The 24370-nt window shown below is 39.6% G+C and overlaps 1 long non-coding RNA gene across 1 annotated transcript in view; it reads right to left on the minus strand.

Annotated features, from left to right (window-relative positions):
• Nucleotides 1-24370, minus strand: part of LOC147917804 (uncharacterized) — a 49051-nt gene that overhangs the window by 16207 nt on the left and 8474 nt on the right. The window contains exon 2 of the long non-coding RNA XR_015548867.1: nt 22145-22233. This is a non-coding gene — a long non-coding RNA (uncharacterized LOC147917804). The remainder of the gene's footprint in view (nt 1-22144; nt 22234-24370) is intronic.

The raw sequence follows: 24370 nt of genomic DNA on the forward strand, positions 1-24370 counted from the left end.
ACTACCAGCAGTGTCAGAAAGCCAGATTCCATTTGCCCAAAACAATTACTTTTTCCCTCCCTGTAGATGCTGATCCTCCTGCTTTTGTTTCTGCCGTGGCTTCTGTTAAAAACAAGACAATGGGCACAAAACGGAGTGGCTTATGCTAAGCCCCACATCACCAGACTGAGACTTAATTTAATTACAGTGTCAGCTCTCCCAGAAATGGAATCTTAAACCACTCAATCAGGAATTGCCTGAAGAGCACTAGTTAGGTAATCTGCCTGATCCCCTAAAGGAAAGTAAGTACCCTTGCAATAACCAGCCCACTTTTTTGCCTGGTATAACTTCCTTGTTCCAGCTCCCTTCTACCTATAAAAGTCTTCCATTTTGTACAGCTCCTCAGAGCTCTTTTCTATCTGCTAGATTGGATGATGCCTCATTCAGCAAACTGATTCAAATCAACTTTTGCTCAAACAAACTCCTAAAATTTTTAATATGCCTCAGTTTATCTTTTAACAGCTCCCATTAGGACTCCCACCTCCTTTTTCCCCTGAATATCGGTCAGCAGGCCCCTAGAACATCTTATCCTCACCCTCCCACTACACATTTTCTCTCCTGTATATTTATCCTATTTAGAGCTGTGCTGCTATGCTTGAAATCTGACCCTCTCTTTTGTTCAAAATATTAGCAGCACTTCTCCTGCTCCGTGTGTCTGTGCTGGTAGTAAATTGGGATTTTGTCTTCCAGTCTTTTGGAGCTGCTGAGTTTTGAAAATCCATTGATTCTGCATTTGCATATGTATGTTAGTGAACATTCAAGCATCTCATCTACATAAGCAAAAGAAGAACATCTGTTTTCCTTTCCTAACTAGTATTGATCATAGATTTTTCAGGAGCTTTATTGCTGGATGCTCCCTGGTATCTGATCCCAGCATGTATTACAGAGCCACCTCCTGGCCAAAAAAAAGAAAGAACAAAAGGAAGGAAGGAAGGAAGGAAGGAAGGAAGGAAGGACGGAAGGAAGGAAGGAAGGAAGGAAGGAAGGAAGGGAGGAAGGAAGGATGGGAGGGAGGAAGGAAGGAAGGGTGGGAGGGAGGGAGGGAGAGAGGGAGGGAGGGAAGTGGTGCCTGTGGGAACATCAGAATGTTCCTAGGGCCTGCACAACCCTAAACATTAACTGAAACTTCAAGACAGCAGAGGTTCCTTCCCCTGAGATTCTAGACCTCCATCACCAGCAGGAGTAAATACCATGGTCATCATGAATATCATGAAAAAGTCCTGTTAGGATGGATGATTTGGTCTTTAGTGATGTGGGAGCTCAGGGAAGTATGAGTGTCTCTCTTCCCAGGGTAACAAAGATTATATTATTTTTAACCCCAAATCCAGAAACTGTCACCTGCTGTACTTCTAGGACCAAAATAAATCTTTTCACACTCCTTTGGCCCCTCATGTTAACACCTGACTAGCATGCCTGATGCACAATTATGAATTGGAGAGACAATTATGCAATAAGCCAAACTGGAGAGGGGAGATAGGTAACTATTTGTAAAAGAATAATTAAGTATATAGAGAGCACTGGACTAGGAGTCTGAACGCTGTGCACTCCAGGCCTGGCTCTGCTGCTCCAAAGATGAGTGAGCTTGGACCCATTTCCCTTCTCTGGGCCTTAGTTTCCTCACACTAATGGACGGAGCTGTACAATTTCCAAGATCCCCTCCATATTTTCAATGATGAGTCGCTGGGCAGTCAGTCCTCTTCCTCCATTTTTATGCATGCCCCTGCTGCTCAATTCACCCAGCACACACACACACAATCCTTCTAGATAGTGCCCAGTGGTGAAAAAATCCTTCCCTTCATCAAAATGGCACCTACATAGCCAAGGAATTTCTGGCCTCAGTATTCTACATTCTTCCAGGAAGAAGTGAATGCAAGGATTTTCACCAAATAAATGAATTCCTGGGATAGGATAATAATTAACTTCCCAGATCACATCAGATTAAATCCTTCACACTTTTGAGAAAACTTTTGAAGATTTAGGCTACATACTAGACAGTTTAGCCCGCCATGGAGGCTCATGTGGGAAGTAGTTTTAGGAAGGCAGGGGTACTACAGGATACCTGGTACCACCTACTGGAAGAATATTGGGCCTAACTGAGATCTCATATTTTGTGTTATATTACAGGTGAGGGGACTGAGGACCAGATGTGGCACATTCAGGACTGGATGCTGTGTCTTCTAACTTCTGGACTTCTGTTTTCCCACTCTAGTCTTCACTCCACACCTTCTCCCTTTGGGAGTCCCCTGACTTGATGGTCACAGGGGTTCTGATGTCACTGGCATGAGCTGGAAGGATGTGTCGGCCCTTCAGTGATGTCTCCCCTCACCAGGAGCAGAGCAGAGGCACAGCAGAAAAGAGACACAGGGAGCAGCCCAGAGAACCAGGTCTTCTTAGGAATAAAACTCTGAACCTCAAGGACAAGAAAAGTTTCATTTTAATATTTAAAATCCCCTTCCCTTCGTCTCTTGGCACAGCACCTGACACAGAGCAGGTTCAAGGAACACAAGCTGATGGAGTGAAAACGGAATGGAAGCAAGCCGTCTGTTACTGGGGGGCCAGGATTGTCTCCTTGCATTCTCCAAAAGAGTAGTGGGGCTAGAGCAGAGGTTCCTCAGCCATGATAAATTAAAGTTACTTATTCCTCCCTACATCCTCATTGCCCAACTTACCCAACATGGATTTCATATTGTGACACCATAACCACTCCCTTTGTATCAACTTTAACTCCTTTGCCTCCTGCTGCCTCTTTCATACGTACCTGGCAAAATCTCAATGCTGACAAATCCAGCTCTCCTCTTATATTGTACCTGCACCTAAGCAGCTAAATATTGTCAGAGGAAAATACACACATTCACACACACATGCACACACACACGCAAACATACATACACAAGTGCAGTTTCCTTTTAATTTCAGATCATCATTTTGGGCATTCAACAACTGTTGACAATTCTGCTAGTGCCCAAGTAAATTTACTTGCTCTTTTTCCACATTTGGGGTCCATTCTTTCTCACTTACTCAAGTACTTCCCCCACTCCTGCAAATATCCCCTTTTTCTCTTCCACCAGCAATTTCTTCCTCTCTGCTGGATCATGACCATCATGTTATAAATCTTAATGTCGTATTTGAATATCATCTATCTGAGGAAAGAAAAAGAAAACTCCCCTTAACCCTGATGTCTCCAGCAGCTTCATCTCATTTCTTCATAAAAAAATGCCTCCAAAGAGTTGTATATACTCACTGACTCTACTTCCTCACATCCCATCCCCTTCTCACGCCACTCCCATTGAGCTTTGATCCCCATCTCTGAGCCCTGAAACAGGGTTCTTTAAGGTCACCAATAATTTCCAACTTGCTAGAATCCAATAGTCAGCTCGCTGTGTTCATCTCATTCAAATTCTGCCCAGCACTTGACTCAGCCGATCACACCCTCCTTCTTGTGATACCTTCTTCTCTAAGCCTCCAGCGACATCACATTCACCCAATTTTCCTCTGACCTCACTGCCTTCTCCTCAGTCCCTTGACTGGCATTTCTTTCTCTACAACATCCGTAAATGTTGTAGGGTTCCAAGGATCTGAAGGATCTGTCCTTGGCCATCTTCTACCTTTTCTCCTCAGATGATCTTTCTTAGTGCTATAAATACTATATATAAATCATATCTCCAGCCTGGACCTCTCTGTTGAGTTTGCAAATCTAAATGCTCATTTGGCATCTCCTCTTGGATGACAACATATATCTCAAACATAACACAGTCAAAAACAGCTCTTTGTTTCCTATTACCCTCATTCTACAGTCTATACCTCCCCTAGTCTTCATCTTCGTAAATGACAACATCATCCACTCAGTTCATTAATCACAAAACCCAATTGTAATCCTTGGTTGCCCTTTTTCCTTCATATCCCACAATTAATTCTTCAGTGTGTCATGTCAAAAATAAATATTTCCAAAATACATCCAGGATCCAGACACTTCCCACCACTTTCCTTGTGACAACTTTATTCCAGCATGAATGAATGAATGAATGAATAATGCAATGGTACCTACAGCAAAAAGGGTGTTTGGGATAACATTTTTCATTTTTCCTGTGGTGTAACGTAAGACTGGCATGAAGAGAGAGTTTATGAGATGTGAGCTCTAATATCTATATGCGTCCTGGAAAAGAGGTCATGCTGCTGCCATAATTCATTGAGGCTTTGGCTAAAAGCAGATTAAAAATTGAGTCCAGGTATGTTTACAAAGAAATTTTTTAGCAGTTTAGAACTATGTTCTATTTTCCTTTCTCTGCTTCTGTATACTGCAGATATCTGGCTTCTTACTGGGATTAACTTTCTTTCCTGACTTTTAGCTCAGATAACACTGAGAGATCTCTGCTTTCAGACAACTTGTAGTTATAGGGGCTGGATTTACCCTTCCTTCCCCTTGAAACAAATAAAATACCATACAAAATTATATGAAATGACAATTTTCAAAACATTGGATATCAAGCAAAAAAGGACAGGGGAACCTCAGAGACAGGAAGCAATCTGAATGAGTCCCTGTGGTTCTCCCAGTCTACTGACAAGAAATCCTCAGGATCTCTTCCCATACCAATAACTAACATTTATATGGCAGTTACCATGTGCTTGGCACTGCTCTAAGTACTTCATATTATATATATTAGCTCAATAAACCCTCAGAACAACCATTGGAGATAGGTATACAAATTATTATCCTCATTTTCCAGCAGAGAAAACTGAGACAAAAATGTTTTAAAACTTACTCAAGGTTACACAACTGATATATGGTGGAGCTGGGATTGAACCTAGACAGTCTGGATCCAAAGTTTATGCTCATTACTACTACCCTAAAAAACCAACTCAGTAATATTTCTTGAGTGTGTGACAGAGGGTAGGGTTTGGGAGAGCTGGGAAAGGTATCGGACGGCGTGGGGTAAAATTTTCAAGTCTGTGGCAACGTGAAGAATTCACAATGTGCATTAACAACCAGCTCACAAGAAAGATGGCCATAGAAGACAGAGACAGAGCTATTGTATCTATGCTGCCACAGCCAAGGAATGTCAGGAGCCACCAGGCGCTAGAAAAGGCAAGGAGGGGCTCTTCCCTAGAGACTTTAGAGGGAGCACAGCCTCCCTGATACCTTGATTTTGGACTTCGAGCATCCAGAACTGTAAGAGAATACATTTCTGCTTGGGGTAATTACCAAGTTTGATATTGTTGATTACATAAGCTCTAGGAAACTAGTATAAATTTTTGTTTTCAGTGCCTGGATTTATTAGTTTGATTTATCAGTTTTGCCTGATGGTTTTTCAAGCCATCCATCTCTGAGTGTCCCAGGCTGGACCATGTTGTCTGCCACTGTGGTTTCCTAGCTCTCCAGAGCTGTACAGCATCATGTAGAGCTGCAGAGTCAGTGGGTTCTCAGAGCTTTCTAAGAGGGCCAGAGGAGCCACACAATCTTGTGAATAAGAGCTCTGGCGTGGCTAACAGTTGACCTTGGTGATTGGATTAGATGAATCTACAGTTGGCTCATTTCTCGCTACCACTACCACGGACCACTTTCTAAAGTAGGAGGAGAGTATACAACTCCTTGATTCCTCTTACTCTTCTTCCATGGACTAGTGCCTTTCTCAATGCTATGGTCTTTGTTTAACACCTGACTTCATTGTCTTTGTTACAACTCAATAGTTCTCAGCATATGCAATCTCTCTCTGACTTCTGGTCAAGATAGCATTGTGAGAATTATTCTTCTAGACAACTTGGAATAGCAGGGACTGGATTTACCCTCCCCTTGAAACGAAGAAAATACCATACAAAATATATGAAACAACATATTTTAAGACATTAGATATGAGACAGCAAATGTCAAGGAAACGTCAGAAACACGAGGCAAAAGAGGTAAACTGTATGATTTCCCCAGATTACTGCCTGGAAAGAGTATCCAGACCACTGTAGAGGGAGAGGAAACCCAGACAGACTTGGCAGTCTCCCTGAGTTGAGAAAATGGAGCTGGAATGACAGTTAGGCTGAGGCAGCTGGAGTTTTCAGGGAAGAATCTCAAAGAAGAGAGAGCTGCATAGGGATGGAACACCTGAAATCTGCAGAGAGCCCTCCTTAAATCTTTAGCTTTGTACTGATCAGCAGTTATGTTTGAGGAAAATAGCAAAGGCCAGGAAAAGAACCACCTGAAGGATTAGAAAGACCAATTACCTAACCTCAAACAGAGCCAGAAATATTGTCTGTTCCCACCAGTCAGAGTAGAAAATCTGGTAATTGATGGGCCATCAGGTAGAGTACTCAGAAGAGTCTGTCTCCCTAGTGGGGCAAAATCAGGCTAGACTAAACACATTTTGATCCCACCTAAGACAGCTTAAAAGCAAGATCCAAAAGGATTAAACTATTTCCAAGTAATATAACTGCTTTGGAAACAAAAGTTCAAGAAGAATTTTAGGAATACAAAAACACCTATCACACATTAAGTAACATTCACAATGTCGGCATCCAATCAAAAATTACCTTACATGCAAAGAAGCAGGGAAATATGACCCAAAAGAAGGATAAATAAATCCATTGAAACTGACCAAGAAATAATGCAAATCATATAATTAGTATTTAAGTCATTAAAACAATTATTATAACTGTTTTTTATATGTTCAAGAAACTAGAGAAGAGTTATAAACCAGTGGCCTCAATAAAAAAAATGAAACTAGAGGAGTGATTGAAAATTTAGGTTAAGACATGGAATATGGCTTTTAAAAAGACACAAATTAAACTTCCATGTACAAAAACTACAATATACAAAATAAAAATTAATTGGATGGGATTAACAGCAGATTACATATTGCAGAAGAAAAGTCTAAAGAACTTAGACACATAGCAATAGAAATAAAATTCCAAAATGAAATTTAGAGAGAAAAATTAACGGTAAAAAGATAAACAGAAGACTTCTGTTTCCAGACAAGATGAAATAAAAGGGGCTGGATTTACCCTCCCACCTGAAACAACCAAATAACAAAAAAAAGACAAAATATTTGAAATAAGACATTAAATATCAAGCAACAAAGAACAGCAATCCTTCCCTGAAAAATGAAAAACAAATTAGGCCAGCTCTAGAAGTGCCCCCCAGACAACCACCTTGAGAGAATTTCCAATCTGCAGTGTAAGGAGGGTATGATGGTTAATTTTATGTGTCAACATGGCTGGGCTACAGTGCCCAGATACTTGGTCAAACATTATGCTGGATGTGTTCTGTGAGGGTGTTTTTTGGATAAGATTAACACTTAAATTGATGGACTTTGAGTAAAGCAGATTGCCCTCCATAATATGGGTGGGCCCAGTTCAATCAGTTGAAGGCATTAATAGAACAAAAACTGATCTACCTCAATCAAGAGGAAATTCTGCCAGCAAATGGCCTTTGGACTTGAACTGCAACATTGGTTCTTCCCTGGGTCTCTAGCCTGCCAGCCTACCTTGCAGATTTTGGACTTGCCAGCCTCCGTAATCACATGAGCCAATTCGTTAAAATAAATCTCTGTATATATATATACCCATCCTATTGGTTCTTTTTTTGAGGTCGGGGAGGGCACCCCTGACTAATACAGAGGGAGAACCCAGGCAGAGTCTGGCAGACTCCCTGATACAAGGAAACAGCTAAGAGACTGTGAGTCTAGAGTTCATAAGACAGATTACTAGAGAGAAGAGAGCTGCCTAAGAAGAGAACTTTACAGACCTACAGATGGTACATCTTAAGATTTAAGCAAGTACTGAACAGTGTATGTCTGTGAGGTAACTACCTGAGACTAGGGAAAGAATCGCCACAAAGAATTAGATGTAAGATTGCCTGGCACATACGCAGCATTCGAATAGTGCCTGCTCCCACTAGTCAGATGGGAAAATCTCATAAATCATGGGGCATTTGATAGAGTACTCAGAAGGCCTTGCCTCAATAAGCTGAAGAATATTTACAAGAATACACAAACATCAAACACCCAATAGGTAAAATTATCAATGTGTGGCATCCAACAAAAATTACATGTGGCATGGTAGAAGCAGGAAAACATTATCCATAACAAGGAGAAAAATCAATCAATCAATAAAAACCAACCCAGAACTGATACAGATGTTAGAATTAGCAAACTAAGACATTAAAACAAATTCAGTTATTATGCCTGTTTTCATGTGTTCAAAAAGTTATGTAGAGGGGGCTGGCCCAGTGGCGTAGTGGTTAAGTTTGCACACTCCACTTTGGCGGCCCGGGATTCACAAGCTCAGATCCTGGGTGCAGACCTATGCACTGCTCATCAAGCTGTGCTGTAGTGACATCTCATATAAAAAATAGAGGAAAATGGGCAAAGATGTTAGCTCAGGGCTAATCTCCTCAGCAGAAAGAGGAGGATTGACAATAGATGTTAGCTCAGAGCCAGTCTTCCTCACAAAAAAAAAAAAACCTTATGTAGAGACACGGAAGGTATAAACAATGCAAATATAACTTCTAGAGACAATGGAAAACTACTCAGCCATAAGAAACGATGAAATCCAGCCATTTGTGACAACATGGATGGACATTGAGGGTATTATGCAAAGTGAAATAAGTCAGAGGGAGAAGGTCAAATACCGTATGATTTTCTTCATTAAGTAGTAGATAATAACAACAACAAACAAACACATAGAGACAGAGATTGGATTGGTGGTTACCAGAGGGGAAGGGGGGAGGGAGGAGGGTGAAAGGGATAATTAGGCATATGTGTGCAGTGATGGATTGTAATTAATATTTGGGTGGTGAACATGAGAATATGATATAATCCATGCAGAAATAGAAGTATAATGATGTACACCTGAAATTTATACAATGTTATAAACCAATGTTACTGCAATAAACAAACAAATAAATGAATAAATAAATAAATAATACTGTGTGAGATTTTCAAAAAGCTATACCAGCTGGTATTAGTGGAAGATCAGAAAAATGCAGAGGAAAAATTAGGGAACTTGAAGGCAAAGCAATAGGAGCTTTCCAAATGAAGCAGAAAAAGAAAGAAGAAAAGAAAAGAGTGTCAGTGACTTGTGGAACAATTTCAAGGGGGAAAAAGAGAAGGAACAGAAAAAATATCTTAAGAAAAATATGGCCAAAAATTTTCTAAATTTGATGAAAACCATAAATCCAGAGATGCAAGAAGCTCACAAATCTGAAGCACAAAACAAAATTAAGAAAACTACCACACCAAGTTACATCATAATCGATCTGTTCAAAACAAGTGACAAAGAGAAAATCTTAAAAGTAGCCAAAGAAAAATGGCATATACATGCCAGGAACATACATACAGGAATAAAAATAAGAATGACAACAGATTTCTCTTCAAAAAAAATTTCAAGTGAGGATATAGTAAAACAACATCTTTGAAGTATTGAGAGAAAAACATCAACCTAGAATTCTATATCCAGTGAAAATATCTTTCAAAAGTAAAGGTGAAATAAAGGGGTTTTCAGACATTTAAAAAAAACAGAATTGATCACTAGAAGATAGACACTACAACAAAAGTGAAAGGAAGCCATAAGCAAAAGGAAAATGTCACCGGATGGAAATATGGATCTATATAAAGGAATGAAGAACATTGGAAATGGAAACTACATGGGGAAATATTTAAGATTTTTTTTATTATTTAAATATTGTTGGGTACTGGCCATGTGGCCTAGTGGTTGGGTTTGGCACACTCCACTTTGGCAGCCCAGGTTCAGTTCCCAGGCATGGACCTACACCACTTGTGGGTGGCCATGCTGTGGCAGTGACCCACATATAAAATAGAGGAAGATTGGCACAGACGTTAGCTCAGAGTGAATCTTCCTCAGCACAAAAGTCAATCAATGTAATTCATTGTCTTTAACAAAAAAAATATATATATATACCTATATATGTGTGTATATATATATATATATATAATTGTCACAATAGACGCAAAAATTTTTTTTCACAAAATCCAACATCAATTTCTGATTTATAAAACCTCAGCAAACTCATAACACAAAGGAACTTTCTAAATCTGATAAAGGACATCTCAAAACACCTACAGCTTAGAGCACACTTAGTGAAACACTGAATGTTTTTCCCTAAGGTTAGGAATAAGCAATAAGAATGTCCACTCTCACCACTTTTATTCAACAGCATAATGCAGTTTCTAGTCAGTGAAATAAGGTAAGAAAAAGAAATAATAGGCATCTCAGTGGAAAATGACAAAGTAAAACTGTTGTTATTCTCTGATGACAGATCATCTATGCCAAAAATGAATGGAATATTCAAAAAAGCTGTATGAACTATTTTGTGTAGTTAGCAAGATTGCAAGATATAGGATCAGTATGTAAAATTCAGAAGTCTTTCTATATTCTATCAATAGCGACCAGAATTTGAAATAAAAAATACTGTTTATAAAATCATCAAAAATTACAAAATACTTAGGAATATATCTGCCAAAAGATGTACAAGATATATTCACTGAAATATATAAAACCTGGCTGAGAGAAATTAAAGAAATTCTAAATAATGGTGATACAAACCTTTTCAAGAGTTAGAAGACTCTGTATTATTAAGATGTCAATTCTCCCAATATTGATGTATAACAACACAATTCCAATCAAAATCCTGGCAAGTTTTTGTGGAAATGGTTCAGTCGATTCTTAAATGCATTTGGAAATGCAAAGGACCTACAATAGTTGAAATAACCGTGAAATGAAGAATGAAGTTGGGGGACTTACACAATCAGACTTCAATACTTATTATAAAGCTACATTAATCAAGCTAATGTGGTATTGGCATAAATATAGACAAATTAATGCAATAGACTAGAGAGTCCAGAAATAGATTTACTCACATATGGTCAATTGATTCTTGACAAAGGTGTAAAGGCAATTCAGTGTAGAAAGATCATCTTTTCAACAAATAATGTTGCAGCAATTGGATATCCATATGTAAAAAATTAAACTTCTATCTTTATTTCATGCCATATTCAAAAATTATTTCAAGATGAATCACATGCCTAAAGGTACTACTTAAAATTAAAAAACTTCTAGAAGAAAACATAGGAGAGAATGTTGTAACCTTGTATGAAGCAAAGATTTTTTAGACATAATACCAACAGCATGATCCTTAAAGTAAAAATAAGTAAATTCAATTTCATCAAAAGTTAAAACTTTTGCTCTTCAAAAGGCAATAGTAAGATAATAAAAAGCCAATCTCAACTGAAGGAAACATTTTCAAAGCATATACGTACCTGGTAAAGAACTTACACCCAGAATACATAAAGAACTTTTAAAATACAACAAAAAAACGAAAACCCAATAACAAAATGGGGAAAAGATGTGAACAGATATATCATCAAAGAAGATATATGGATGGTGAAGCACATGAAACTATGCTCAACATCATTAGTGATTAAGGAAATTCAAATAAAAACTACAATGAAATACAACCTCAAATGTAATGGAATGGTTAAAATTAAAAATATTCACCATATCCTGTGTTTGTAAGGATGTAGAAGAACTGGAACTCTAACAAACTCTTGTGGGAAAGTAAAATGATAGCAACAGCTTTAGAAAACCAGCAATTTCTTCAAAAGTTAAATATACATGTATCACATGTTCTAGTCATTCCACTCCTAGAAAAATGCTCAAGGGAAATGAAAGCATATATTTATAAAAAGACTTGTACATGAATGTTCAGAGGAGTTTGATTGGTAATAACCAAAAACTCAAAAAATACAAAATTTCCATCAACGGGTGATTAGATAAGCAAATTGTGGCATATCCATACAATGAACTGTTAGTCAACAATAAAAACAGGTAAACTATTGAAACACACAACAACGTGGATGATTCTCAAAATAATTATTGTGTGTGAAAGAATCCAGACCAAAATAAAGCAGAAATGTTGTTTGATACAATTAATTTAAATTTGAGAAATTACAAAGTAATCTATAGGAACAGAAAACATATCAGTGGTTGCATGAGGATAGGTATGGGGTGTAAGGAGCTGTGTTGGGTAGAAAATGAGAAAATGTTTGAAAGTGTTGGATGTGTTTATTATCTTAATTTTGGTGACAAGGGTGTGTACATGTATTAAAATGTATCAAAATTATGCACTTTAAGTACGTACCATATTTTGTATGTTGCTTATAACTCAATAAAGCTATTTTTAAAAATCACATGGAGAGTTCATGTTTGCAGGACAAACCCCATCTCCAAATATATTGCAATGCTCTGAAATAAAATAAATATCTCCATGGAGCAGAAGTGGACTAGAAACCCAAGATAGTAAATGGGGCTGAATCTGCTGGTCTTCTGAGCCCTAGTCTTCAAAAGAGGCAAGGGCAATGAAAAGCTACAACTTGTTGGAAAACGGGAACTAAAATGTGCCCCCTGTGAAGAATGGAACCAAACCAATCTCACAATTAAAAACCAGATATGAGGTGAACCTCTCCCACTTGTAAGGAGGCTCACACACTGTCTATGGTTGCGAATTATATAAAGCTGCTTACTTAGAGAGGAAGGAGAAAGCAGACACAACTTCTTAGCTAGACTTGAGCCAAGCCACCCAGATTGGCGACTAGATCTGCAATGTTGTGAATATAAAAATGGAGTAGGAGCCCCCAACCCTAATATAAGACTGAATTCTGGTCTAGAGGGTCTCGAGTGGTGATTGAGGTCACCCTTAAAAGCACTATTGATGGGAGAGTAAGATAAAAAGGGTGCAGAGTGGGATTTCCACAGAAAATGAGTATACAGAACAAAAAGCTAAAAAGGATAAGGAAAAGGAACGCTAAGAAGACAGCCACCAAAATCAACAGTAAGGAAATTAACTCATCAGAGATTGAATAAAAGCGACAGAGCAAATTAAAATGACTTTAAAATAACATTTAATATCCTCACATAGATAAATAAAGGAATAATATTCCTCACAAAAAAATAGGAAATTATGAAACAATAATAGAGAGAAATGAAAAAAAAAAACAGGCAACATAAAAAAAAATCCAGGAAATAAAAAAATATACAGCTAACTCCTAGATTTGACACAAAGAAGAGCAGTGAATTACAAACTAATCCTGAAGAATTCATCCAAAACACAGCAGAGATAAAGAAATTTTTTAAATGAAAGAAAAATGTAATTTTAAAAGACAGCATTACTATACCTAAACAACACTAATTTTTCATTAGTATTGTGACTGATTATCCTATTTTTTCACCTTATCTAGTTTGTTAGTAAAGTCCTATTAAAATAGAGGTTGCATTTTTAAAAAATGAAAGAGAAATCAAAAGATGTGGAGGATAAATTCATAGGCTCCAACATGGATCTCAGAATAAGGTTACGGAAGAAATGGTGAAAAAGGACACTTAAAGAACTAATAGCTGATCATTTTTCATATTTGTGAAAAGCCGTGAGTCCTCAGATTGAACATGCAAGGGTGTAAATCAGGATAAAATAAATTCATACTGAAACCTGTTTTAGTGGAACTTCAGTATAATGAGTATAAAGAAACAGTATCCGTAACACAAGCTGCATGCTTTTGTACATTTCTAGGGAATTTTGGAGGTTATTAATAACCAGATTCATGACTGTCCTTGAGAAGATCCCCAAAACAAGACAAGATAGTAATTGAAGGACCCTGTCTTTTCACTTTCTTTGTGGTTTTATTTGATTAACAGAGGATTTTAACTAACATAGCCAAATTTATCAACCATTCTTTTAATGGTGAGCACTGTCTTCATTCTGTTTAAGAAAACCCTTAACTCTTCCTTAGATTATGTTTTACTTCCTTAGTCTGTAGATGCATGTTTTTCACTAGTCTTGGAAAATTCATAGCCATCATCTCTTTAAATATTGTCTCTTTCTCATTATCTCCATGGGCTCTTCTGAGACTCCAATTAGGTGTCTGTTGGACCTTCACATTCTATTGTTTATATTTACATTCCTTTCTTTACTATTTCACCCTTCGACTTTATCTAATCTGATGTTTAAGCCTATCAAATAAGGTTTATAACATTTCGGTTATTTTGTTTCTTTTAATACCTAGAAGTTTCATTTGTTTCTTTTTTCCAATCTCTTTTTTAATTTCTGATAGTTTCTTGTTTTAAGCTCATAGACGTATGAGCTTCTATATTCCGTACCTGACATCTTCAGTCCTTGGTGATCTAAATCCATTCTTTTTCTGCTGTCACTCATAGTAGCTTGCCTTCTCATTGGTTTGGTGATCTGTGGGAGGGCTGAAGGCCTAGAACAGGGAAGCTCTCGTCCAATGACACTTTTCTTTTCTCTATACTAAGAGGTCAAGAGACACCCAGGAGTCAGGATCACTTCAGTTCACCTCAGAGCTCACCACCTCATCTAATTGCTGCTCCAAGTTTCAGTAACTTTTTAGTGTGGCTATATGAATTTAGCCTCAGCTTCTTGACTCAAGTTGACCAGATATTGGCTCCAGACCAATGAAGGCCCAGCTCCCAACTGCCAAGATCCTAGAAGCTCCAAGCCAAGTTTATTTGTTTCACTTCTCATTTGTTTATTTTCTTTAGGGTGAGGTTTCCTTGGTGACCTCTCCTACCTTTTATTAGATGACTATTGACTCAAACAGTGTGTTCTGTTCTTATATTACTAGTTGTGGAATGGGATGATACTAAAATCAGAACTCTATGCATGTTTTTAAATGGATAATAATATCCACATTTTGAAGGATAGACACACAGAGGGAAAGGCTTGGTGAAGCCAGTTAAATTATTATTTATTGAGTACCCATCATGCCAGGCATTATTTTAAGTACTTTTCATATGTAATCTCACTTCTTCCTTCATTGACTCTATGAGATAGATAGGCCGGTGTCTTTAACCCCGTTTCACACACGAATAACTAGAGGACTGGTAAGGTCTGGTTACTTGACCAACTACATACAACAAATGAGTGACAGAGTCAGGATATAAACCCAGGTATGTCTGTCCCAGAAAAGTATCATCTGAGTAAGAACACTTGCTTTTGAAGGCAGACAGATTTCCTTTTGAGTGCCTGCTTATAAGGTCTAATATGACTTTGATTGTATAACAACCCCCTGATCCTTCATTCCTTAACACTATGATGGGTTTAATTCTTACTTCAGAGGCTTGATGTCAGAAATAACATGTTAAATGAATTGACACATTGCCTGACACATAACAAGGGCTAAATAAATATTAGTTATTATAATTATTGTTATTATTTTTTAACCCAGATCTTGTTTTCTCTCCAACAACCTACACTGGAGTCTAAACTGTGTCCATTATAGGAATTAGAAATCGCAAAAAAATGCCTTTAGCACAAAGCTTTTTCCAAAGTTCTAGGCTTATACCCAACTATATATTGTTACATCTGCCCCTAAATGTCAGCCTAAACTCAGTCTTCCCCCAAATAAACTCCTCTTCCTCCTCCTTCCTTCTCAGTGAAAACTATCACCCACCCCATTTCCCAAGCCATAAACCTAGGAGCCCTCTTCCAGTCATCACCACGTCCAGTAAGTTCATTTCTTCCCATCCCCACTGACAATCCTCCATTCAAACCATCATTTCTCTTCAGGGCTATATAACTGTCTTTCCACATGTCTCCTTGCCTCCTGTCATGAGTTGAACCAATTCATTTCTATCCTGTCCCAGGGTCTTCTTTCTAAAATATATATCTAATTCTATAATTCTCTTGCTTAAAATATTTTACTGGAATCCCACATTTTCAGGATGATCTCTAAATTCCCTAACATATACACAAAATCCCTCTTAAACTGGTCTCGGCGTACCTTTCTAGCTTCGTCCTCCACAATTCACCTCTCCACTCAGTATAAGTCTATGCAGTAGGCAGGAGAGATATTGTTTTTCCTATTTTACTGAGGTTTGTATATAGAATTGTGGCTTGTAGCAGATGAAAACTGATTTTGGCAGGGCACACCATCTCCTCCTCCAGACCTTTACTTCCTCACCTGTGCTGTAAAGAAGTTGGACTCAATGTTCTTTCTAACGGTAGCATGGCATGCTTCTCTATTTATTATTCACAGCTATCTGTGTCTTAAGTTATACTTAATGGAAAATTTTCTGAAAGTGGCAATCTCTAGAGGGGGAAACAGGTCACCAAGGAAGGAGGTAACTATTTCTCTTTAATAATAGAGTAGGCTCATCTGTGTAGAGTGGTTTAGAGGTGGCTCTGCTCTCTGTCTGCCTATAATAAGTGTTCAACAAATGTTTACCAAGTAAATAAAGCCTATATGCACTTGATGCCTTTCTCGCTCACAAAGCACTTGCTCATGCCTTATCTCATTTGATCCCAAACATCCCTGCAAGGTGGCTAGCGCAGGTATTCTTAATCCTGTTTTCTAGACCCAAGGAACTGAGTCTCAGCGTGTTTAAGTGATTATGCCAAGGTCTAGTAAATGGCAGAGCCAGGTCTCAAACTGAGGGCTTTTAACTCTAAATCCTGTGTTCTTTCCATGGCTTTATGCAAGCCTTGTAATTCTAAGATACAGTCCTAAAATAACACAAAAGACTCAGCCAGCCTCCTTCTTTGTTCCCTTGACCTCATTAAAGCTTTAAATGGAACTCGTCCTCACAAACTTAGGGTGCAACATCAAATCTGTCTGAGTTTCTAGGGCACGTAGCAACAGCTTGCTTTAATCTAATAATTGGCTGAAGTAGAACCACAGAAAGGACACAAAAAAGGCAAATTGTTATTTTTCAAAACCAAGCCATTCCCTTGCCTAAAAGGTTCACGGCTTTTTCCTTTTCCAAGAAAATATTTATCCCTCTAAAAGATTTCTTCCCGTTAACAATATTTTTACAGCCTTTGTGATACTTTTACAGCATTTTAGATGCAACCTAAATAATATATATTTCAAGAATGGAACCATTACATTAAGAATGCTGCATATGTTTAAAAGTGTCTTTTATGAGGTTTATTAAAAGAAGCCATAAATTTCTGAGAAAGGTTTAAGCCATATTACATTGATCTTACTTCTCATTTAAACAAAATGTAAACTTTAAGTAAAACCTTGATGTGGAATGTAAACTCACACATATACTCTGAGCTTACTCATTCGCATGTGCCACCCCTCTAAAATATTAAATCATCTATGAAGCACTCCATTTCTTTGAGTGTTTTCCAATCACAACAAATAGCTTTCTGGTGGTTGCTTGTACCTGTTGAGTTTCTCGGATTCGTTCACAATGAGTAAAGAATGGGTGGTGCCACGTGGATGCAAAGCAGGGTTTTAAAATCATTCTCGGTTCTGCGTGCCAAGGGCAAACTGCAGCCCGGCTTAGCTCTTGAGGTGCCCTCTCCTAAAGTGAACTCCTACACAAAAGGGAAGTACTGTTATTATCCCCATTTTATAGATGGAGACACTGAGGCACAGGGAGGGGTTGAGCAATTTTCCAAGGCCATGCAGTTAATAAGGAATAGAATTGGCACGTGGACCCAGGCAGTCTGGCTCCAGATGGCCAAAGCCAATCTCTCCTGTATCCCTGACACTACCCTGCCTTCTTCACAGGATTATTATGACGATTAGGTGAGATAATACACATAAAGCGTTTTGTACAGTGCTTACAGATAGCATTCAACAAGATTAGCAATTATTAAGATCATCATTATTATTAGCTAGTGCATGTTAATGCTAATTGTTTTACTAGGGCCATCCTTCACAAGGGCCAAGGTAAACAGTGCGGTGTCCCCAAAATTACCCAGGCCCTTGTGAGATGAAGTGAGCACTGATTGCCTATGAAAGAACCTGAGGTCACAGAATTAATCATGTAGGAGAGAAGGGTGGTTCCAACTCTGCAGTATTTTAAGACTCCATTTATAAAGTGTTCAGGCCTTTTCAGGACTATCACACAGTCTCCTTGAATTAGAAGGTGGCATCTCATCTTTCCACCCAAATACACAGACCCTCAAGTCAGAGCAACTTCTATTAGTTTTGCCATTAAGTTTTTATACTTGTGTGTGCATGGATTCTTCTGTCTGGAATGCTCTTCTCTCACTCCACATGATGAACTTCTACTCATCCTTCAATACGAAGGTCCACTTTCCCCTTCTTTACAGACTTTGTTGACACTTCTTAAATAATATTTGAGATGTTGTGTTACAGCTATATGCCTGCATGTCTGTCTCCCCCACTCAAGTCTAGACTGTGAATTGTTTGAGGAAAGGGGCGATGTGTTATTCATCTCTGTATCCCTTCACCTAACACAAAGCCTGGCCCAAAGAGATTTTTTGTGAATATCTGATGAGAAAATGAGTGCATGATGACCCCTGTAGTCTCAGCCTACCCATTTTAATTCAAGGGCTGGTCATGTCAGAGTCAAGAACCAGAAAGGTATCACTTACCCAATGCTCTGCCTAAGCTGACATCTATAGAGGTCACAGGACAAAACCTGAATCACTGAACTTTGACCTCTTCTGGCCCATAGAAAATAAAACTATAGGCTCAAACCCAGCTGCTACAAGGCCAGTCCCAGTGACGTTGCCTCTTGCTACCTCACAAAGGTTCTTCCTAGGCCACCATGTCCCAATTCCCTATCTTGAGTTCCTTCGAAAGTTAGACCTTGGTGGCTTCTGACAATCCCCATTCACAGGGCTTCTCAGAAATGGTTTGGAAAACTTGGAAAGGAGTAGATGCTCCCTGATAAAGGCTAAGCTGAAGGAATCAAATCTAGGATTTCTAGTAAGCAGGGAGAAAATTGCTTCCACCAGAGAGCCACTACGGAACAAGGTTAAAACTTTTAAGTAGGTCTACAGATTTAGAAGAACTTTTTGTAAAAGGTGATCGTCGCCCCTCACCCCTATACATTTCACAACCCACTCATTTTTGGCTATATTTTGTATTTTGAGAAGAAAGCCATTTGTGTACCAGTTTTCTGAAGGCACATTGTTAAGTGGTAGACTTGAACTCAGATGTTATCTGACCTAACTCGCTATGTCGCAGTGACATCTACTGGGGAACATTGTCACTTCAGGGTTTCTACTTTTGTGCTGTACTAATTCTAAAATGTTAACTCATTTAATTTTGGTAACAACTCTCTGAGGTTGTTAATATTATGATCTGCATTTGTTAGATGAGGAAACTGAGACTCAGAAATGGAGTAACTGACCTAATATCACATAGCTACTATGTGGTAGAGTTGGGATTTTAACCCAGAGCAGTGTGATTCCAGGGTATGTGTTCTTAGCAATTAAAACCTATTGCCTCTTCTACCATTCATCTTCTGCACTTTGAATATATCCATTATATAGCATTTTTCATACTGCTTTGAAATTGTGTGTTTATATGACTGTTTCCCCAGTAAACTCTGTCCTCAGGACAGCACCTGTGCCTCATTCATATTTGTGATGTTGGTACCTAGCACAGTTCCTGACACATCACAGGGGATTAATAAATATTTATTGAATAAATGTTACATAAATGAATGAATGAGGAGATATGAGAGGAGATATGAGACACTGTCTTAGTGTATGTGGGTGGCAGACACAGGGCAGGGAGAAGGAGTATGGTAAGGGAGGAATGGCTGTTCTCTTTGAAGCCACCATACTTTACAATGTGGCTTTCAGAAATGCACATAAATGAGAGCAGGAGTATCTATAATTCAAGTCTAGTAATCCTTGAGATCTGTAGAGGCTCCTCAATTTCAGAATTGAGTCCACATTTCTCAGCTTGGAATAGAAGACCCTTCATGATCTGGCTCCCATCCGCCTCTCCAGCTTCGGCGCCTGCAACAACAGCTTACACCCCTTGCCCCAGGGATCTTGAGCAACTAGTGATTCTCTGAACAAGTCTGCCCTCTCATATCTCCAGGCTTTGACATTACCTCTGACTGGAATACCCCTCTCACCCCACCAGGCCCCTTCCCCTTTGCCTGAGAAGTCTGTATTCATTTTTTAAGATTCAGGTATCCTCTCCTCCAGGAAGCTTTTCCAGAAGTGCCAGTCAGGACTGAGACCCTCTCCTGTGAAACACCAGAGTCATGGGAGGAGGAAGTGCTGCATGGTCCAGCTAAGTGGCCTGGGATTGAATGCCAGCCTAGCCATTTACTAGGTGTGTGACCTTAGGCATGTTACTTAATTGCTCTGTACCCTAGTCCCCCCATTTTCAAAATAAGATAATGAAAATAGTGTCTACCTCATAGTGTTGTAAGCATTGAATGAGTGAATAATTGCAAACTGCTTAGAACGGTGCATAGGAAGGGAATTTAAGTGTTTGTGATGATTATCACTATTATTGTCTATTTCCTCATCTCTCTTCCTACCAGTCAACGAGCTCCTTAACCAGGACTGTTTCTGCAGTGTCTTTGTGTCCACAGTGCCTAGCAAAGTGCCCAGCAAATAATAATATCTAGGAGAGGGAGCAAGACAGAAGGCAATGTGTCTGGTTTTAGGCGTGGTTATGGAGTCCCATAAACAGAAATGGACAGTCTGAAGGCAGCACTGAGCAAGAAGCAGAGCAAAGATGGGGCAGAGAAGTGTGTTTGATTGTGGCTTCTGCTTCCCTCTTCTCCATGCTTTGTTCTGTGCCCAAAGTTTGTCTAATGGTTGCTTTATCCCCCAGACCCCTCCCCACTTCCAAATCCATTCCCCACCAAAACGTCTTTTGAAAGCTGCAACTACTTGTACACATGGGAAACACATTAAAGCTATTCTGGATGGTCATTACAAAGAGACAGAAACCAAAGTGACATGCTCTTTCAGGGGCGAGGCCTCCTAAGCTGGGTAGGGAGGCACCTCTGTGGGCATGGTACAAACGGCTCTGAAATGCACTCGGCCCCAAAATACCTCGTATTGCTCTCCCTCAGAGGTTGTAAGTTCCAGCATTAGAACCATTCATTGGTTTAAGTCACTGTATTTCCAGAAAGATCCCATTCAAAATACAAAGATGTACTCAAGAAGACCAATCTCATTTACACACAAAGAAGGATTTGTTTTTTCCATGGAAAGCAGAGACTTAGAAATTTTTAGGTAATGAGCTGGTTCAAGTTGCAGGAAAAAATAAGAGCTACCATTTATTGCGTACTTTCTATGCGCTATTAGGCTTCATGAAAAATGTCTTTCTAAGCATTTAGCCTTTTTTAAGTGCTGTATGGAAAAGGCGGTGCCATGTGGTTGGCCTTAACCAGAGGCCCTACATTGACAGGAGGAGAAGAGCTTCTGAGGAGAGAGCGCAGTCCAAAAGGGGGAGAGGTGTGGGCAGTGAGCCACGTGTCTCCAAAGCTAAGCTCACACCTGACAGTTTTGTGGTCTTTAAAGGTAGGGAGAAGCTGCTAGTCGGAGGAGACAATGGCATGACTATTCAGCAGCCAGTCTTACCCCTCACTATGTTGCCACAAATTAATGTATATCTTATTAACCTTGCTCTCTTTCTCTTCTTCTCTTTTCCATCAAAGCCCATACACAAAGAGGAACCAAATAGCTAGGCTCTTTCCCGCGAGGTCATGAGTTGTGGTTCACTGATTTGCTGGGTAAGCGTGGACTGTACACCAACTCCCCACCATGCACAGAGGATGGCACTGAGGGTGGAGAACCCAGGTAGAGCCAACGCCGCTCTCAGGTTCACAGAACCCTGGGAGAGACCTTCCAATAAACCTGGCATGGCGAGTTCTTGAAATTCTGCCCCTCTTCAATGGATCCTGCCTCTCCTTCCTTGCTACCATTTCCTTTGTCGGCCCCTGTCATCCCTCCCCTGGAACCTCACAGGATCATCCTAACTGGTTGGCCCTAAGTTAACCGTCCTGTCTTCAGAAGAAGGCCTACTTTCCTTTACAAAGCACATTAGAAGCTTGTGATCTGGCCCTTCTGCCTCCAGAGCCTCCTCGGCTCCCAATTCCCCAGACCTCACCCAGCCCAGAGGAGCCTGCGGAAGTTTCCCAGCATATTCATGTGCGCATGCATATTCACCTGGAACCTTACCCTCGATTCACTCACTCTCATTCCAAGGACACTTAATAACACTCTTCCCACCCTTCACAGTTCACCTCCTCTGGAGCCTTCACCAGTCTTCTCAGAAAGTTTCCTCCTCCCCTCTGCACTCCCAGCGCCTGTCCAATGACGCTGATCACCTCGCTCTAAGCATTTGCTTACCTGTGTGTTTGCTTTCGGGCTGTGAGCCCTGGGGGCCAGGGATTGTCTCCTAGTGATCTCTGTGTCTGCCATCCACGGGTCCCATGGCCCTGGAAGACACGGGGTAGGGACACAAATCATACATGAATGAAAGAAAGAAAAAAGGAAGGAAGGAAAGATGGAAGGAAGGGAGGGAGGGAGGGAGGAAGGAAGGAAGGAAGGAAGGAAGGAAGGAAGAGAGAGAAAAAAAAAGGAAGGGAGGGAGGTAGAGAGGAAGGAAGGAAGGAAGAATAAATATTGTAAAATGAGTAAAAGTACAGTAAAGTTGTGTAAAAAGGCTATAAGAACACACAGCAGGAGTACACACACTTATTCTGCCTAGGGGGAAGTGAGGAGAGGGAAATTCTGTTAGGTTTTAAAGGATGATTAGGGATCATTCATCCCTACTCCTGGTAAAAGTATATTTTAAAAGGGCAGAGAGTATAGCTTATGGGCTGGTAGAAATCCCCTGGCAGAGATGAGTTAGATTTTCAGAATTACCTTATCAGGAGCTCCTGAGTTCACATCACGAAGCAGATGCCTGGATACCTAAACTTTCCTCTGCACGCTTTTCCTGTCCTGGGGAAATCCCGCAGGTTGTACCCCTCTCGGAAGGATATTAAAAACAGGCACAGGAAAAGATGTTCAACATCATTAACTATCAGGGAAATGCAAATCAAAACTACAATGAGATATCACCTCACACCCGTCAGAATGGCTATAATTAACAAGACAAGAAACAACAAGTGTTGGAGAGGATGTGGAGAGAAGGGAACTCTCATACACTGCTGGTGGGAGTGCAAACTGGTGCAGCCACTATGGAAAACAGTACGGAGGTTCCTCAAAAAATTAAGGCTAGAACTACCATACGATCCAGCTATTCCACTGCTGGGTATTTATCCAAAAAACTTGAAAACACCAATGCATAAAGATACATGCACCCCTGTGTTCATTGCAGCATTATTCACAATAGCCAAGACTTGGAAGCAGCCTAAGTGCCCATCAAGGGACGAATGGATAAAGAAGATGTGGTATATATACACAATGGAATACTACTCAGCCATAAGAAATGATGAAATCCAGCCATTTGTGACAACATGGATGGGCATTGAGGGTATTATGCAAAGTGAAATAAGTCAGAGGGAGAAGGTCAAATACCGCATGATCTCACTCATTAAGTAGTAGATAATAACAACAACAAACAAACACAAAGAGACAGAGATTGGATTAGTGGTTACCAGAGGGGAAGGGGGGAGGGAGGAGGGCGAAAGGGATAATTAGGCACTTGTGTGTGGTGATGGATTGTAATTACTATTTGGGTAGTGAACATAAGAACATGATGTAATCCATGCAGAAATAGAAGTATAATCATGTACACCTGAAATTTATACAATGTTATAAACCAACATTACCACAATAAACAAAAAAAATAAATAAAAAACAAAAACATAAACAAAAAACAAAAAAAAAGAATTGTGGGGGAAAAAACTGTAGAAAAAGAACTACTACACTGTGTAAGTATATATATGTGGGTGTGGTATATGCAAGGAAAACATTCCAATCAGAAAATCTGGGTTTGTATCTTGACTTTATTCCATTATTAAACTGCTGGAACAAGGGGAAAAAAAACTTCTGGGCATGACTCAGGGCACAAAAGGGCCCTAGCGTCTCCCCCTGCCCATCATTTCTGATGTGACTCCTCCCGCTTGGAGCTCCCCTCTGCATGCAGACCTGCTCTTTTTTGCAGATCACAGTCTTCTCATCATCACGGATGCAAATTTCTGAGGCCTATCTGGAAGAGAGCACAGCACTAGCCTTTCGTGTCCCCAAGTCCTCACCGACTCCCACATAAATGCTCTGGGCTTCTGAAAGCTTTAAGGACGCTCCTGGATTTTCTCGTCATTCTCACTACAAACTTAAGCTTGGGAATGGGAAGAGGGGAGATAATAAAGTCAGCAGGTGACACACTAGACTTTTTTCCCTCCTTAGCCAGCTTGTTGGAAATGACTAGCTTTTAATTGCCCATTAACTGTTTGTAATCAGATGCTGATTTGTTTAAAGGAAAAACAACTAAAATACCTGTATGCATAGATACTGCCTCAAGGTGTGAAAGTCGTTTGTGAATGTACATCTCTCCACACGTGGCGATTTTTCTGTGCATTATGTGAGGAACACGACTCAGGCACAGGCTTCCCGAGTGCCAAACCT

Source organism: Ceratotherium simum, chromosome 2, assembly GCF_057802395.1.
Source record: "Ceratotherium simum simum isolate JZ-2026a chromosome 2, ASM5780239v1, whole genome shotgun sequence".
NCBI lineage: Eukaryota > Metazoa > Chordata > Mammalia > Perissodactyla > Rhinocerotidae > Ceratotherium > Ceratotherium simum.